Source organism: Apium graveolens, chromosome 4, assembly GCF_009905375.1.
Source record: "Apium graveolens cultivar Ventura chromosome 4, ASM990537v1, whole genome shotgun sequence".
NCBI classification, from domain to species: domain Eukaryota; kingdom Viridiplantae; phylum Streptophyta; class Magnoliopsida; order Apiales; family Apiaceae; genus Apium; species Apium graveolens.
The window spans coordinates 19,447,807-19,464,405 of NC_133650.1; positions in this window are offsets into that span (position 1 = coordinate 19,447,807).

Here is a 16,599-nt window from a genome sequence, read left to right on the forward strand (position 1 = left end):
AAACTCCAACTAAGCCCACCAAAACTGAAGAACCCCCAAAGACACAAATTTAAAGTCGGTATGAGACTATCAGAGTTCCCATATTGAGACCATCTTAATATGCCATATGGAAGGTGAGGATGACCATGTTTCTGGAAGCTACAGATCCAGAATATCTTGATAGAATCAAGGAAGGACCTCACAAACCAACCAAGCTCGCAGTTGCAGTTGCAGGTGAAGCAGCAAAAACTGTACCAAAGGAGAGGAGTGATTACACTGCTGAATATATCGCATCAATTGCTAAGGATGCTAAGGTACGACACTTACTGCATAGTGCCATTGATAATGTAATGTCAAACAGGGTAATAAACTGCAAGACTGCAAAGGAGATATGGGATGCTCTGGAAACAAGGTGTCAGGGAACTGATACAATTAAGAAGAACAGGAAGACAATACTCACTCAAGAGTATGAACACTTTGACTCAAAGGCTAATGAGTCATTGACTGATTTGTATGATAGATTTGTCAAACTCTTGAATGATCTGTCACTGGTTGATAAGGAGTATGATCTTGAAGATTCAAACCTTAAATTCCTGTTAGCTCTTCCTGAATGCTGGGATTTGAAGGCGACAATAATAAGAGATGACTACAATCTTGATGAAACAACTCTTGATGAAATTTATGGAATGCTCAAGACTCATGAACTTGAGATGGAACAAAGAAGCAAGAGAAAAGGTGGAAAGTCAAGGACTGTTGCTCTTAAGGCTGAAGAAGAATCCCCCAAGGCAGCTACCTCAAGAAAAGACAAGGGTAAAGCTCTCTTCACAAAGTCTGATACTGAGTCATCAAGTTCTGAAAGTGATGATGACTCAGAATCTGAAAGCTTGCCTGAGACGGATGCTGATGAGGAGATGATGAAGCTGTGTGCTCTCATGGTGAAAGGGATCACAAAGATTGCATACAGGAAGTTCAGGAAGGGAAAGAAGTTTTCCAGGAAAGGCACAAGTTCTGATAAGAAGAATTTCAGAAGATCTGAAAGCAAAGGAGGAAAGTCTGACAGAGGAGATTATACAAATGTCAAATGCTACAACTGTGGTGAGAAAGGCCACATATCTCCTGATTGCAAGAAAGTGAAGAGTGACAAAGACAAGGCTCTTGTCACAAAAAAGAAAAGCTGGACAGACACCTCAGATTCTGAAAGTGAGGAGAATTATGCCTTGATGGCAAATGCTGATAAGGCAAGTGCTGAAAGTAGTCCTAAAGCTGCTGAATCAAAGGTACCTCAAACTACTTATGCATTTCATACTGATGATATAAATGAGTTGAGAAGATATCTTAAAACCATGTTTGTTAGTTATAGAGATCAAACTTTAACATATGAAAGATTAACTTCTAAAAATCTTGTTTTTAAGAAAAGAAATGATTTCTTAGAAAAGGAGTTAGTTATGTTCCATCAAACTCGGAAAGATAGAGCTGATGCTTTTTATGTTAGGGATGAAGTGCTAAAAATGAATGAATCTCTAAAAACTGAGTTAGAAAAAGGAAAGAGAGGTTATCAGGACTTGGACTAACTCTGGCAGAACAACTCAGAATTTGTTAAGTAGTGAAAACTGGAAAGAGGGCTTAGGTTATGGAGAGGATAAGAATGATAAAGGAACTGAAGGTATTAAGCCTGTAGTTGTTAAACAAAAGCCAAAGTTAAGACCTGTCAAGTTTGTAGCTGTAAAGTCTGCTAATGAGATATCAGAAGTTAAAAAGGAATTAACTTCTGACAAACTAAAACAGGAAAAGACAGCTGAAGTAAACATAGGCTTAATGACTAAGAAGCAGCTTAAGCATAAGCTGAAAGATGTTAAAATGCAAACAAGGTAAAATCACCTAGGAAAAATAGGAATGGAAAGGAAGGTGTGAATAAAAGCAATGATTATAAGCCTGTTCCTGAAGCTCCTAGGAAAACGTGTCATAACTGTGGAAGTTCTAACCATCTGGCTTCTTTTTGCAGGAAGAATAAGAACATAAACTCCTTACCTTCAAAGTCAGGAGTTAAGAGTCAGTCTGTTACATATAAGCCACAAAATCCTTGTTTTCATTGTGGTAGTTTATGGCATTCCATTTATACTTGTAAGGAATATCATAGTTTGTACTATGATTATTATCAAATAAAACCTTCTTTAAAGAAAGTTTCCATTGTTCCTTCTAGTGTAAGTTCTGATTCAAAGTCTGATAGTGTAAATTCTGATAAGAAAAATGTTAACATAAACTCTGATGCTAAATCCGCTGTAAATGTTAACAAACTTAATAAGGCCAAAGGATCCAAGCAAGTCTGGGTCCTTAAAACTAATCATTAGTGGTCTTTGTGATTGCAGGGAAATAGGAAAAACATCCTAGTTCTGGATAGTGGATGTTCAGGACATATGACTGGAAATAAAGCCCTGCTATCAGACTTTGTGGAGAAAGCTGGCCCAAGTGTTTCTTATGGAGATGGCAATATTGGAAAAACATTGGGATATGGCAATATCAATCTTGGGAATGTCATCATTAAAGAAGTAGCTCTGGTCTCAGGACTTAAACACAATCTGCTGAGTATAAGTCAAATCTGTGACAGAGGTTATCATGTTGATTTCTTTGAAGAATACTGTGAAGTTGTAAGTAAATCTAAAGGCAAAGTTGTTCCGAAAGGATACAGGCGTGGTAACATTTATGAAGCTAAGCTTTCAACAAGTACTGATGGTTCTGCAATCTGTCTGATGAGTAGAGCATTAATTGAAGAAAGCTGGAATTGGCACAAGAAACTCTCTCATTTAAATTTCAACAATATAAATGAACTAGTCAAGAAAGATCTTGTGAGAGGACTGCCAAAGTCAGTATTTGCTCCTGATGGCCTTTGTGATTCTTGTCAGAAGGCCAAACAAAGGAAATATTCATTCAAAAGCAAGACTGAATCATCAATCCTTGAGCCTTATCACCTACTACATGTTGATTTATTTGGTCCAGTAAATGTCATGTCTATTGTAAAGAAGAAATATGCTTTGGTCATAGTGGGTGAGTTCACCAGATACACATGGGTGTATTTCTTGCACACAAAAAGTGAAACTGCATCTATCTTGATTGATCATGTCAGACAACTGGATAAATTGGTCAAAGACTCAGTAAAGATAATAAGAAGTGATAATGTTACTGAGTTCAAGAATTTGATAATGGAAGAGTTCTGCAAAAACCATGGAATCAAGCAGGAATTTTCTGCTCCTGGAACTCCACAGCAAAATGGAGTTGTTGAAAGGAAGAATAGAACTCTCATTGAAGCTGCACGTACAATGCTTGATGAAGCAAACCTTCCAACCTATTTCTGGGCTGAAGCTGTGCAGACTGCTTGTTTTACTCAAAATGCAACACTCATTAACAAGCAAGGAAAGACACCATATGAGATGGTGAAGAAAAAGAAGCCAAATTTGAAGTATTTTCATGTATTTGGATGCAAGTGTTTTGTTCTTAAGACTCATCCTGAACAGCTATCTAAATTTGATTTAAAAGTTGATGAAGGAATTTTTTTTGGATATCCACTTTCCACAAAAGCCTTCAGAGTCTATAACTTGAGAACAAGAGTGGTCATGGAATCTATCAATGTCTCTTTTGATGACAAGAAAATTACTGGACTTGAAGATTTTATTGATCATGATCAGCTGAGATTTGAAAATGAGGACTCAAATTCTGATACTGATAATCCTGACAATCTAAGTCCTGATACTGCAAACTCTGATGGATTAAACTCTGATGTTATTGAAACTGTGGTGACTACGCCAAAGGAAGATGCACCTATGCAGGGGGAGCATACTCAAGATCTTACCACATCTCAAGAAGCATCAGAACATACATCTGGCTCTTCAAGTTCTGATTTGTCAAGTTCTGATAAGCCAAGTTCTGACAGGTCTGAAAATCTAAATTCTGAAGAATCCAACTCAGAGAGCATAGTTTCAGGGGGAGCATCAGAAAATGAAAATGAAGACAACATGGATCATGGGGGAGCATCCAGTTCTAGAGAAAACCTTCCATCTGCAAGGAATTGGACTAAATCACATACACCTGATTTGATAATTGGAAATCCTGATGCAGGTGTCAGAACTAGAACAAGTACTTCAAATAAATGTCTTTACAATTCTTTTCTTTCTCAGACTGAGCCAAAGAAAGTGGAAGAAGCTCTTCAAGATGCTGATTGGGTGCAAGCAATGCAGGAAGAGTTAAATGAATTTGAAAGAAATAAAGTCTGGACCCTAGTACCAAGACCAAAGAACAGATCTGTTGTTGGTACAAAATGGGTATTCAGAAACAAAACTGATAGTGATGGCATAATTACAAGGAATAAGGCAAGGCTGGTTGCAAAAGGATATTCTCAACAGGAGGGAATTGATTATGATGAAACATTTGCACCAGTTGCTAGATTAGAAGCCATAAGGATATTTTTGGCTTATGCTGCTCACAAAAAGTTTACTGTCTTTCAAATGGATGTGAAAAGTGCTTTTCTCAATGGAGAATTGGAGGAAGAAGTATATGTTGAACAACCTCCAGGCTTTGTAGATTCCAAATATCCAGATTATGTCTACAGGCTTGATAAAGCACTTTATGGACTTAAGCAAGCTCTTAGAGCATGGTATGAGACTTTAGCTCGGTTTCTTCTGGAAAGTGGATTTAACAGAGGAACTATAGACAAAACACTGTTCTACCTCAACCATGGAAAGGACTTACTTCTGGTCCAGATATATGTTGATGATATCATTTTTGGCTTTACAAATGACAGACTTTGCAAGAAGTTTGCCAAACTGATGCAGTCAAGGTATCAGATGAGTATGATGGGGGAACTTAGCTATTTTCTGGGCCTTCAAGTCAAGCAGAATGAAGAAGGCACTTTTATTTGTCAAACTAAGTACACCAGAAACTTGATGAAGAAATTTGGAATGCAAGATTGTTCAAGTGCATCCACTCCCATGGCCACTGCAACAAAACTGGACAAGGATACTGGTAAATCAGTAGATATTACTGATTACAGAGGTATGATTGGCTCTCTACTCTATCTAACTGCTAGTAGACCTGATATCATGTATGCTACTTGTCTTTGTGCAAGATTTCAAGCAGATCCAAGAGAACCTCACTTAACAGCTGTGAAAAGAATATTCAAGTATCTTAAAGGAACAGCTGATCTGGGATTGTGGTATCCCAGAGAATCAGATTTTAAACTAATAGGTTACTCAGATGCAGATTTTGCAAGTTGCAAAATTGACAGGAAAAGCACAAGTGGAAGCTGCCAATTTTTTGGAGGCAGATTGGTTTCTTGGTTTAGCAAGAAATAAAAGTCAATTTCCACATCAACTGCAGAAGCAGAGTACATTGCTGCAGGAAGCTGTTGTGCATAGATTCTTGGGATGAAGAATCAGTTACTGGATTATGGGTTAACATATTTCAAAATCCCTATTTACTATGATAATCAAAGTGCTATTGCTATGACAGGTAATCCAGTTCAACACTCAGTGATAAAGCACATCAGCATTAGGTACCACTTCATAAGGGAACATGTGGATGAAGGTACAGTGGAATTGCATTTTGTTCCAACAGATCAACAACTAGCAGATATCTTCACAAAACCACTGTGTGAAGCTACTTTTACAAGATTGGTAAATGAACTTGGAATGGTTTCAGGTTCTTTCTCTAAATCTGCTTAGTTTTGTTCTGATGCATCAGACTTTATGATCAGTATTTACAGAAATTACTCTCTTTGTGTATTATGTGCTTAATTGAAAATTGCTTAAGTACTGAATGTTGTCTGATGTGACTTTCTAAACTTTGATAATGATATGTCTGTTTATGTAACTATTCAATCCTATGAGGATACATTGCTAGATGCTGACCTAGTAATCTTCAATATACTAAAGATCCCATGTTAGAAGTAGTTATTTCTATGGAAAACTATTAACACAAGCAAATTCCGATATTTAGCTTAGTTGAGTTTACTTTGTCTATCTTATTACTAAGTCACAAACTATAATCATGCTTCTCATCTGTTAAGTTCTGATGCTAGTAAATCTGTTGAATGTACTAAGTGCTGATAAACCTCACTTATCAAAAGAAAAAGAAAAAGAATCAAGGATTAAAATCAGGTAATCCTTTGAGATCTAGAGTAAAAATGTGGAAGGGACGACCCAAGTGCAATGCTGGTATTAAGTAAATATGCATCAGAAAAGCAAAATATTTTCTTGGTGACTTTTCACACTCTATGATTACTGGAGAAATACTCTGATAATAGCATAAATTCTTATAAGTAGTCGTGACTCACTTACACTGAGAAGCCACTATAAAATGGAATTTAAAAAGATGCACAAAATTAGCACAAAAACAGTTGAGGTGGACTCAAACATGCACTCATTCAAAAGTGGGCCTCAGAATAATGACAGGTTTTTAGTAAAGTTTTAGTTATGCCTTATTTCTAAGACATACTGAAGTGAATCAGACTTTACTCTATGTCTGATATTTAGCTTAATGCACACAATAAACACTCCATATAAATGATGAAAATTCCTGTGGTGATCTATGTTATTTTAGATGAACAGTTTATGTATCAAATTGCATATATTCTGAGGACAAGTTCTGATTGAACGTTCTGATGATTAAGTTCTGTAGAATCTATATCAGAATTTGTGTGAGGAATTACAAAGATAGGCATTCATTTTTCGAGTTAAGAAATTATGTTCTGATGACTGTTAAGTTCTGATATAAGTCTAAGTTCTGATATTAAACTCTGATCCTTTACTTGACTTATTTGTGGATAAAATCTAAAAACAGTCTCATTTTAAATCAGAATATATTTGGGTAGAATATTAACAGTCAATATCATTAGGGATAGTGGTACACGTAATGCATAGTAATTTTTTACTTGTTACTTGTGCGCATTTAACCCTGACTTACACTTCCAATGACTGTTTTTCGTCTTCCCAAGTCTAGGGAGACGAGGTAGAATTAATTCTACCTGTCAGCGTTAAATTTCTTTGCATCTCCTGGCATTCTCTTGCCTATATAAACGAACACTTCACATCAGCCTATACATCAATTCCTTCCTCAAACACTTACTCTCTTTTCCCTCATATACACAACATCATGGTTAACTACAATATGTTTTTAAACTATGAGACTTTCAAATGGAGTTAAGCTGTGAAGCCTGGCAGCAGGAATGGCACATCACTGCCATTCCTGATGAGATATGAGACTCAGTTCCCCAGGAGGTACTCATCCACCTCCTGTTCTTCTATATGGACTATCATCGCCATCTGGAGCGATTGGAGGAGGAAAGGCTGGAAGCTCTCCGCCAGCAAGAGCGAATTATCAGACTCGCTATTCTGTTTGTCGAGAGTAGGAAGAGGAAATAATTTATTTTCTTCTTCCTGTTTTTCTTCATCGTCAGCCTTGCCCTACTTCTTGAGCTAGGACAAAGGCTGTTGATGTTAGGTTTAGCAGCTTAGGACAATCTTGTAAAGTTCTGATGTAATTTAAATTTTATGAATGTATTCTCTTAATATATTAACGAAATCTTTTTTTTGCAAGTTCTTGTCTCTGAGATGTTTTGTAATGCATTGATAAATCCTGATAAATATTCATATTCTGATGACCATATCTACTTTGATTTAAATTAAGTTCTGATCTTACAATATCAGTACTTGTTTACTTGATTTATTTTGGTCATACTCACTCAAATTTTTTTTCAGAATATTGGTGTTGCGGTGAAAAATAATTGAATAAGTGGGAACAGTTTAAATTTTGAATTAAAACTGATTTACCTCAATTAATGGAATTACTGGGTAAGTGGAACGGTTTTTCCTTGAAAAACTGCAAGTGGGTAAGTCATGATTACTGTTTTCCCGTGCCCATTAACTATTCATTATTACTGCATGTCTGACAGGTGTCCAACGGTTATATTTTTTTTCAAAGTATAAGTAAGACAGAGAGAGGATTTTCTAATCTTTTATTGACTTTTACACTTTATCTCTCTATTTGCTTTTACTCTCTTTCATCTCCTGACGTTGGTTTTTCATACAGACATTTTATCAAACACCTAACAGGCACTCTTAAATCTCAATTATTCTCATGGCACCTAAGGATTTGATCATTGATGGGGCCAAATTTGTTCCAAATAACTATGCTACAATTCTTGATCATGCTGAAGCTCCGTCTGAGTTGCATTTTATGCAAGATCTTCTTGCACACAGTGAAATTGGGTATGCATTGACCCAGCCTTCAACCTTTTCAAGCCAACAAGTTCTGACGTTTTGGTGGACTGGGCACTTTGATAATGGTGGTACACATGGTACTCCCAGTATTGTTTTTGAAGTGGATGATTCTACACATATGGTAACTCCTGGTACAATTCGCAAGGCCCTACATTTACCAGAAGGATGTACTTTTTCCGGAGGAATCAGCTCTTCAAGAGTTAATGGCCCGTTTGGGGTATGAGCAGAGTTTGGCTAAGCTTGGGCAGTTGAAACGGGCTCATATTAGAAAGGAATGGAGCTTCTTCTTCGACTGCATCACTAAAGCTTTTGGAAATAAGTGTTCCAACTTTGATGTCATCCCTATAATGAGTCATCACATCGGGTATGCTATCATTAACCAAACTCATTTCGATTTTGCAAATGCTGTGATAGGTTTTATTGGGGATAGGATGATAGAGGATAGGAATGTAGTTTACTTTGCTAGATTCTGTCAGCTTATATATAATTTGTGTTGTGCTAATGAACCCCAACCTGCCAGTACCTTAACTCTACCATTTAAAATTGCAAAACGAGCCTTTAATGACTTGGTAAATGCCGATCTTAAGAAAAAGGTGGTTAGACCGTTACAGATTCTTCAGTCTGTAAAACAGATTTTGGTAAATGTTGATCCTGAAACCTATAGATCTGTTTATTCTGATGTCCAACCAACCACCACCTCCCAAACACCACAGCAACCATCAGAACATACCACTCATACTACTCAACCATCCTTCAGAACATATCTCAAATCATATCTCTCCACTTCACAGACAGCTCAACCCTCATCCTCAGCACCTACTGTGAACCCTTCTTCTTCCAAGCCTAAGAGGACAAAGACTGTTCCTCAAACACCTCAGAAGAGAAGGAGGATTGTTTTGAGAGATGAGTCTGATAGTGAGGAACAGGTTTCTACATCAGAACCTGTTGTAAAAGAAGCTGAGAAAGTTCCTTCTCAGAAGGATTCTGGAATTAGGGGATCTGAGCTTCTCAAAAGGCTTAGAAGAATAACTTCTGCTGAACCTCCCAAGGAATCCCCATCTTCAAAGAGATACAAGAAACATAGAGCAAAAAGGCCAGTTTCAGATGATGAGGAAGCAGCACCTAAGGAAGGAGATCAGGAATCTCTGATCTCACAAGAAAAGGAATCTGCACAAGCCCCTGCTTCTCCATTAACTCCAACTACTGAAGCAGCTACTGAAATGGCTAACACACCATCTGTGTCTCCTATTCACAAGACTGTGTCTCCTGTTGATCCAGGAACAAGTGCTGAAATTGATATTCAGAACCTGGTTGTGCCTGAGGTACTTTACTTAGAAGCTCCAAGAGCAACTAATCCATCAACAACACTTGTTACTGATGCTGCTCAAACTCCAAAATTATCTATTACACCTTCTCTACATCTAGATGATGATGATCAGAATAAAGGTGAGCATCAGGACATGGCTGTTGATCAGAACTTGGATCCAGATCAGCACTTAGAGGATGATGCTGAAGCCTCAATTGCTTCTCATACTGTTGTTTTATCAGAAGATGCTGATTCTGAAAGTTCTGATGTTGCCAATGCTGGAGATACTGGTGATGCTGCTCCAAATGCAGATGCTGATGAAGCAGGTCCTTCAGGACATGCACCTCAACAAACTATTCTTAAATCTGAACTCGTTAAGAAGTTTGTTACCAGAGAAGCACCAGTGCCTTGGAGTGAAACTCCTGCAGGACATGAGTGGACTAAGGAATAGAACTCAGTTACCTGTGCTCCATCTGCACAACATCTTGCTGAGCACTTGACAAAAGCTGATGAGATGTTAATCACTGATGATTTCAAAACACAGCTTAGAATCACTGCATTGAGTACAAAAAATCTACATGGTCTCCATTCAACTACTCATGCAGAGATACATAAGATTCATGAAGAATTAATGAAGCAAGAACAAATTCAGAAGATTGATAAGAAAAAATTCTTCCAACCTACCTTTGACAGAGTTGCTTATATTGAGAAGACTCAAGAGAATCAACAAGCTCAGATTGATGATATTCTGAAAAATCAATCTTCTCAGCAATCTCAACTTAATGAAATCCAAGCCTCAGTGGAATTGCTTGTCTCTCTTCTCTTACCTGCTGAAGCCAAAAAGGGGGAGAAAGTAATTAAGTCCAAATACAAAACTGATAAGACACTGAAGGGGAAGGATGATGAAAAAGATGACCATGGAAACTCTGGAATGGGTAGAGGTCATAGTCAAGGTAGAGGTTTCTCATCAAGAAAAGCTGAAATCACAAGTCACAGGACAAGTTCTGATACTGGAAAAAGAATCACTTCTGCTACTGGTAAAAGGATAAGTTCTGATGAACTTTTAGATCTTGATGAAGAAATGTCAAGACAGTTATTTCTTCAAGAAAATCCAGGAATGGACTTGGAGAGTTCAATGGAAGAAGAAGCCAGACTTAAATCAGAAAAAGTCAAGTCTAAATCTGAAGCTTCTGGTAAAAAGAAACTTCCAAAACTCAAAGGCATTGTGATAAAAGAAAGGACAAATACTGAAGCAACCATGGCTAAATTACAACCGCAGATAGATCCAAGGTCCAAGGGTAAAGAAAAAGTTGGTGAACCTATCAAGGTTTATGTGCCTCCTGTGAATGAAGAAATTACTGATGAAGATGATGATCTTGCTCTGACTTCAAGAAAAGTTTTTAAGACAACCTCTGACATGGCTCAAGTTGTTCAGAGTCAAGAGATAATAAGTTCTGATATTTCAAAGAAGCAAGTAACCTCTGACATAGCTCAAGTTAACTTGATATCAGAAGATAAATCAAAGACAATCCTACCAGGATTCACTAAAGCAAAATAGCCTCAACCTTTGAAGACTGCTGCAAGTGGTTTTGAAGCAAGAGTGGTTATTGGAAAGGAAGCAAGAGATAAAACTGGATTAGGAAGTGCTGATGAAAGAAGAATACAAAACACTACCAATGATCCAACTTCCTTGAGTGAACCAGGTATTGGAGCAACTCGTGAGAGATTGAATCAACTGGAATCTGTACAAATGGTTTACCATACCTACTTGAAAGAACACATCTTGTTGTACTTCATGACAGATGGTAGGGTTTATCATATAAGGGAAAATGCCATTCCATTGAAGTATTTTGAAGAACTGGAGCATGTATTATTCTTACTTCAAGTGAATGACAGAATAACTGAAAGTGCTGCAAACTATTTGAAGAATCAGATTCATAGACAGAAAAGGCTTTTTTCTGTTAAGTCTGACAGCACATATCTTCCAAAGTACAGAGATCACAAGGGTGATAAAGTTGAAATGAAGCCCAACACTGCCAAGATTATAACTACCTTTCTGGGTTACAGGGCTGTGGAATTCAATCTTGAGTCTGATAAGGCATATTTGATCAGACTGGATCAGGATATAAGAAAATCTGGAATTAATGATCTCAGGGCTGCAATATTTCAAATTGGTGAAGATATTACAGAACTTAAAGATGCTAAAAGGAGGATGATTGATGAACTCAGATATGCTGAGAGATGTTTGTTGAAGAACTATCTCAGAATAACTCCTGACATCAGAGAGATCAGAAGATGAAGCCAAGTCAAGATCTACAACTGCTTAAATTCTGATATGAGTACAGACTGAAGTTGTTATCAGAAGTTAAAAACTGGTAAAGCTTTAAGGACTGTAAGTTGTAGTTATCTAGTCTAATTCTCATGCATTTGTACTTAATGTTTTTGACATCATCAAATATCTGTTAAACTTGTATATTATATTATTTTACAAGTTGGGGGAGATTGTTAGATATATTTGATAATGTCATGGCTAATATGATTTATGTTTAGTTTTTAGATCTTACTTAAACAGGATAAATCAGTATTTACTGGAAATCAGGACTTAAGGATATCAGTACTTATATTATCAGGAGATAATCATCAGAAGATGGATATCAGAACTTAAGTACTGAAGGACGTTCAGATAAGGACAGCAGCTGATTAAAGGAAAGAAGATCGAGACAAACATAAGAAGAGATATGCATGAAGAAGGAATTCTATGAAGAATAGAATACTTGGAAGAAAAGATATCTGATTGATATATTTTAGGAAGCAGAATTATATTCCATATCAATTAACGATTATCTTGTAACTGTGTAGTATATAAACACAGACATAGGGTTTACACTATAAGTGTTATCATATTCGAGAAGATTATTCATTGTAACCCTAGCAGCTCTCGTGATATTTGTTCATCACTGAGAGGCAACAGTTCCATACTATAATAGAGTTTATTGTTTCAATAAAGTTTATTTTCTGTTACTTGAATTATTAAAGTTCGATTTGATTGTACTATACACTGTATTCACACACTATAGAGGGGGTGAATACAGTGTATAGTACAATCAGTTCAAGTTTTAGTTCATGAAATATGGTTTTAACAGACTCAAACTTAGACTAGAAACACATCTTCCTCTCTAATGAATTGAGGAATAACTGTGGGAGTTGCCTCTTGAGGCTCACAGTGCATCAGGGGCACTTGTGGCCTTATGTGTTAATTAGTGATTTGAGAATCAGCAAGATTAGAAAATGCTTCAGGCATGTTAATGTTGCAAAGTGCAAAGAAAGATGAGATTAGCATACCATAAGGCATATAATCTACAAGATGTGCATTGATCATGTTTAGAAGAATAACATAAGATATGCTAAAGTGGATTTTGTTTGTGCATAAAAGGTACATGAGTTTAATATCAAAGAAATCAAAGTACTTACTTTGATTTGGTTTTGGCATAACATTTGCCCTAATGATTAGAGCAATATGCTGAAAAGTGCTAGTGAAGTGTTTGAAATGAATACCACAGTTAATATCACATAAACCATCAGGAATGTCAGATTTACAAAAAGTGCCAAGCATTAGTTCAAATTCAGATTTGTTAAAAACAAATAGAGACAAGATGTCCTCACAAGGCAACTCACACAGATGCAAAGGTAAATGCAGTGCCATATTAATGCTTTTGTTATCAACACAAATGACCTTTTTGTTGACTGATGTAGTGAAATGCAATATACCATCTACCCCTTTTATGACATTCATGTTACAATAGAATTCTCCCATGAGGTGTGTGCAATAGTGCTTGCCTAAGTTATACATGAGACCATCCCACCTAGCCCTTCTAATTAAGAATTCCACTTCACCCTTCACATCAACACAAGTACCAGGTTGGACATTTTTGATAAGTTCAAGAAACTTTTTGGTGTTTGAAGGGTTTGACAGTTTTGGTGGAGGAGGCTTTGGTGTGTTCATAGAGGTGTTTGTGTTTTGTCTTAGGTTAGCTTTTCTGGTGTATACTTTGGCTTGCAAGGGTTTAGGAGGTCTAGGGTTAGGGGATTTAGGGTTTTGATATTTTCTGCTTTGATAGAAAGGGATGGTATGGTTTTTATATCCCTTTCTGTATTTTCTTGGAGGGAGGTGTCTTTTGTGATGGTGTTTGGGTAGTGAGGTTGGAACAGGTTTGAAGGAAGAGGTCTTATGGTGATGAAAATGATTTTTCTCCATATCTTCAAGAAGATATGGGTTTTCAATCAGTGGTCTTGGTTAAGGGTAAAAAGGGTTAGCATTTGGGTTCATGTTGCAAGTGAAGTGGAATTTATGCAACTAGTGTGTGTGAATGCAACACATAGGATATGCATGTATATATAACCATTTAACACAGATGCAAAGAGAAAAGATTTTAAAATTTAAGATTTTTTTTTTAAAAAAAAATTATTGTTCATGAACAGTGAAACACATTTAATGCATGCATGGCTGTGTTATACAAAAATCCAAGTAGATACTAGGATGATGCATATGAGAGAATGATGTAATGCAGCATATTAACACAGATTCATAAATTATTCCAGCAAGCAAATAAAGAATGTATTAAATCTTTGTCTTTGTGTCTACTTTAGAAAACAACACAGTACATAAGTACAGATTTTGGAAACTGTGAGACATAAAGTTGACATCCTAGCTTACTCTACTACACAGGAACTGTACTTTAAGTGTAGAAGCATTTAAGGATAAGCTGTGTGTGAAGTGAATTTGATTGAAGAACTGAATTTTTTAATGCAAATAAGATCTGTTACATTTATTTCTCAAGAAATTATGTTATTAATGAGATGCAACCAAAGGAATGTCATGCATATTAAACATATAACAGAGCATACACAATCAGTGGTCATTTAATTCAAATAGCATTCAAGGCAATACAATACTCAGATCATTTATATCAGATAAAACACTTTAAATGCAGTAAGTTAAAATACAATGTCACCTTAATTTTCTAAGTGGCCATTAATCACAGTAGTGATCCAGATACAGGGATGCTTAAGGCTCCCCTGTCAGGTCTTACTGTGAGCGCTGGTGTGTGAGTGTATTAGTTTATATTACACAAATTAATGTACACAATACCTTATTTGATTTTTTGTAAATGCTTAAGTATAAATAAACACAGACTAGTAAACAGTGTTGCACTAATAGTCCACAGATCATCATGCATAGACTAAGTACATTCTATCAAATAGGCAACTAGGGGTTGGAGACATTTCTTATCCAGATTCATTGTATAAGACTTCAATCAGGATAGCTTGCACATTTAGTTGATCACACATTTAAATATTTCAACAGTCTTATATCACTCATAAATGGAATAATACTAATCAGTAAGATTACACAAAGTTTAGCAGGTAAGTATTCCAAGAAACCAAGATAATCAAGTGTTAGCAGAAGGCTTTAAAACATAACTAATACTTTTTAATCCTAGACATATTCCTTTTTATTAAAAAAATTCTTTGAAAACTAATGTGTATAAGTTGTGAAAAGGAGACAAATAACATCCTGTTAATAGTACATAGATCACTAGCATTTAAACATTTCAATAGTTTTACAGAGATTAACAGGCACTCAGGACATAAATATATGTAATTGTCATTGAAAACCAAATTACCAACATTCTTTAGTACACCTTGGTAGGTTTATTTTAAAAAAAGGGATTCAAATATTACACAGAATCATCAAGGAACTAGCAACTCAATACAATCAGAACACTGACTTACTTAGTTCAAGTATATCAACAATCAGTCAAACTTGTACCAAGAATCCATCATTAACCAAGCAAATTTTGAGACCTGATTTTTAAACAATTTCTCTGAGATTTTAATTCAAACCAGCAATATAACCAAGCATGTTAAGTATACTTTCAACTATCCAGCTCATAATTTACACTTATATTTTATAGTCCGTGTAAGCTTAACCAAATTGCCCTTAACAGTGATCATTTTAAACAATCATACATTCCAGAATAATCACCCTATTTTCTTGACTCAACTTTATTTCAAACAAATGATTACCAATTCATCAGATAAACATGGTTTGAACAGATAATCCGAAATCCAACTGAAAATCACAAAATCAACAGATAACACTAATTCCACCAAATAATGTAAATCCAACAGATAATCCGAATTTCAAATGACAACAAGTTCATCAATAATCCGAACTCTACTCTTTTCAATTTGATCACACACAAACTGAAATTAAACCACATCTTTACCAAAACCAATACGACTGAAATAGACAAATATTTCACACCTGAGCCTAGAGTCTGGCCTAACTCGTAGGTCTTACCTGGTTGACTCAGTCGCAGACTGAGTCAACCTCCGATTTAGTCTTCTCCGTCGTATGCAACCATATAGTCTTCCTTTTCTCAGAGAAATTAGCATTTTCCCGTCTTCTCCTGTCATACAACTTGAAATCGAGTCAGTTTTTGCTAAATCAATGATTCAAATCAAAGATAATTGAGTGTATATATATAAACTATCCGATTTGATGATTCTCGTTCGATTTAAGTATAAATCGTCGATTTTTATCATCAAAAATCGATTTGATTTCACCAACCCAACCATGATTTTTTAATCGTATATTCTTAACTACGATTATTGCAATATAAGCATAGTATCTGATGAATTTCATCAAGAATTGAAGATAGAAATGAAGAAGACGAATTAGGGTTCTTTTGAAGAGAGACGGAGAGAAGAGGCGAGAGAGATTAGGGTTAATCGATAGACTAGAGCGTGCACTGTACCAACAGTGTACGTTTTTATATTTTAGGAAATGAACGACCCGGATTTATTAGGGTAAGGTATGGATGGCTGGGATTAAAAGATGTAATCAGCCATTGGGCTTAATAAAATTGGGCCAAAAAAAACTGGGTTGGATTTGATAAATAGTTTCTATATTTAAAATATATGGGCTTGGATATAGAAGCTTTTTGGGCCGGATAATAATTTTTTTGATTTGGGCTGGATAAT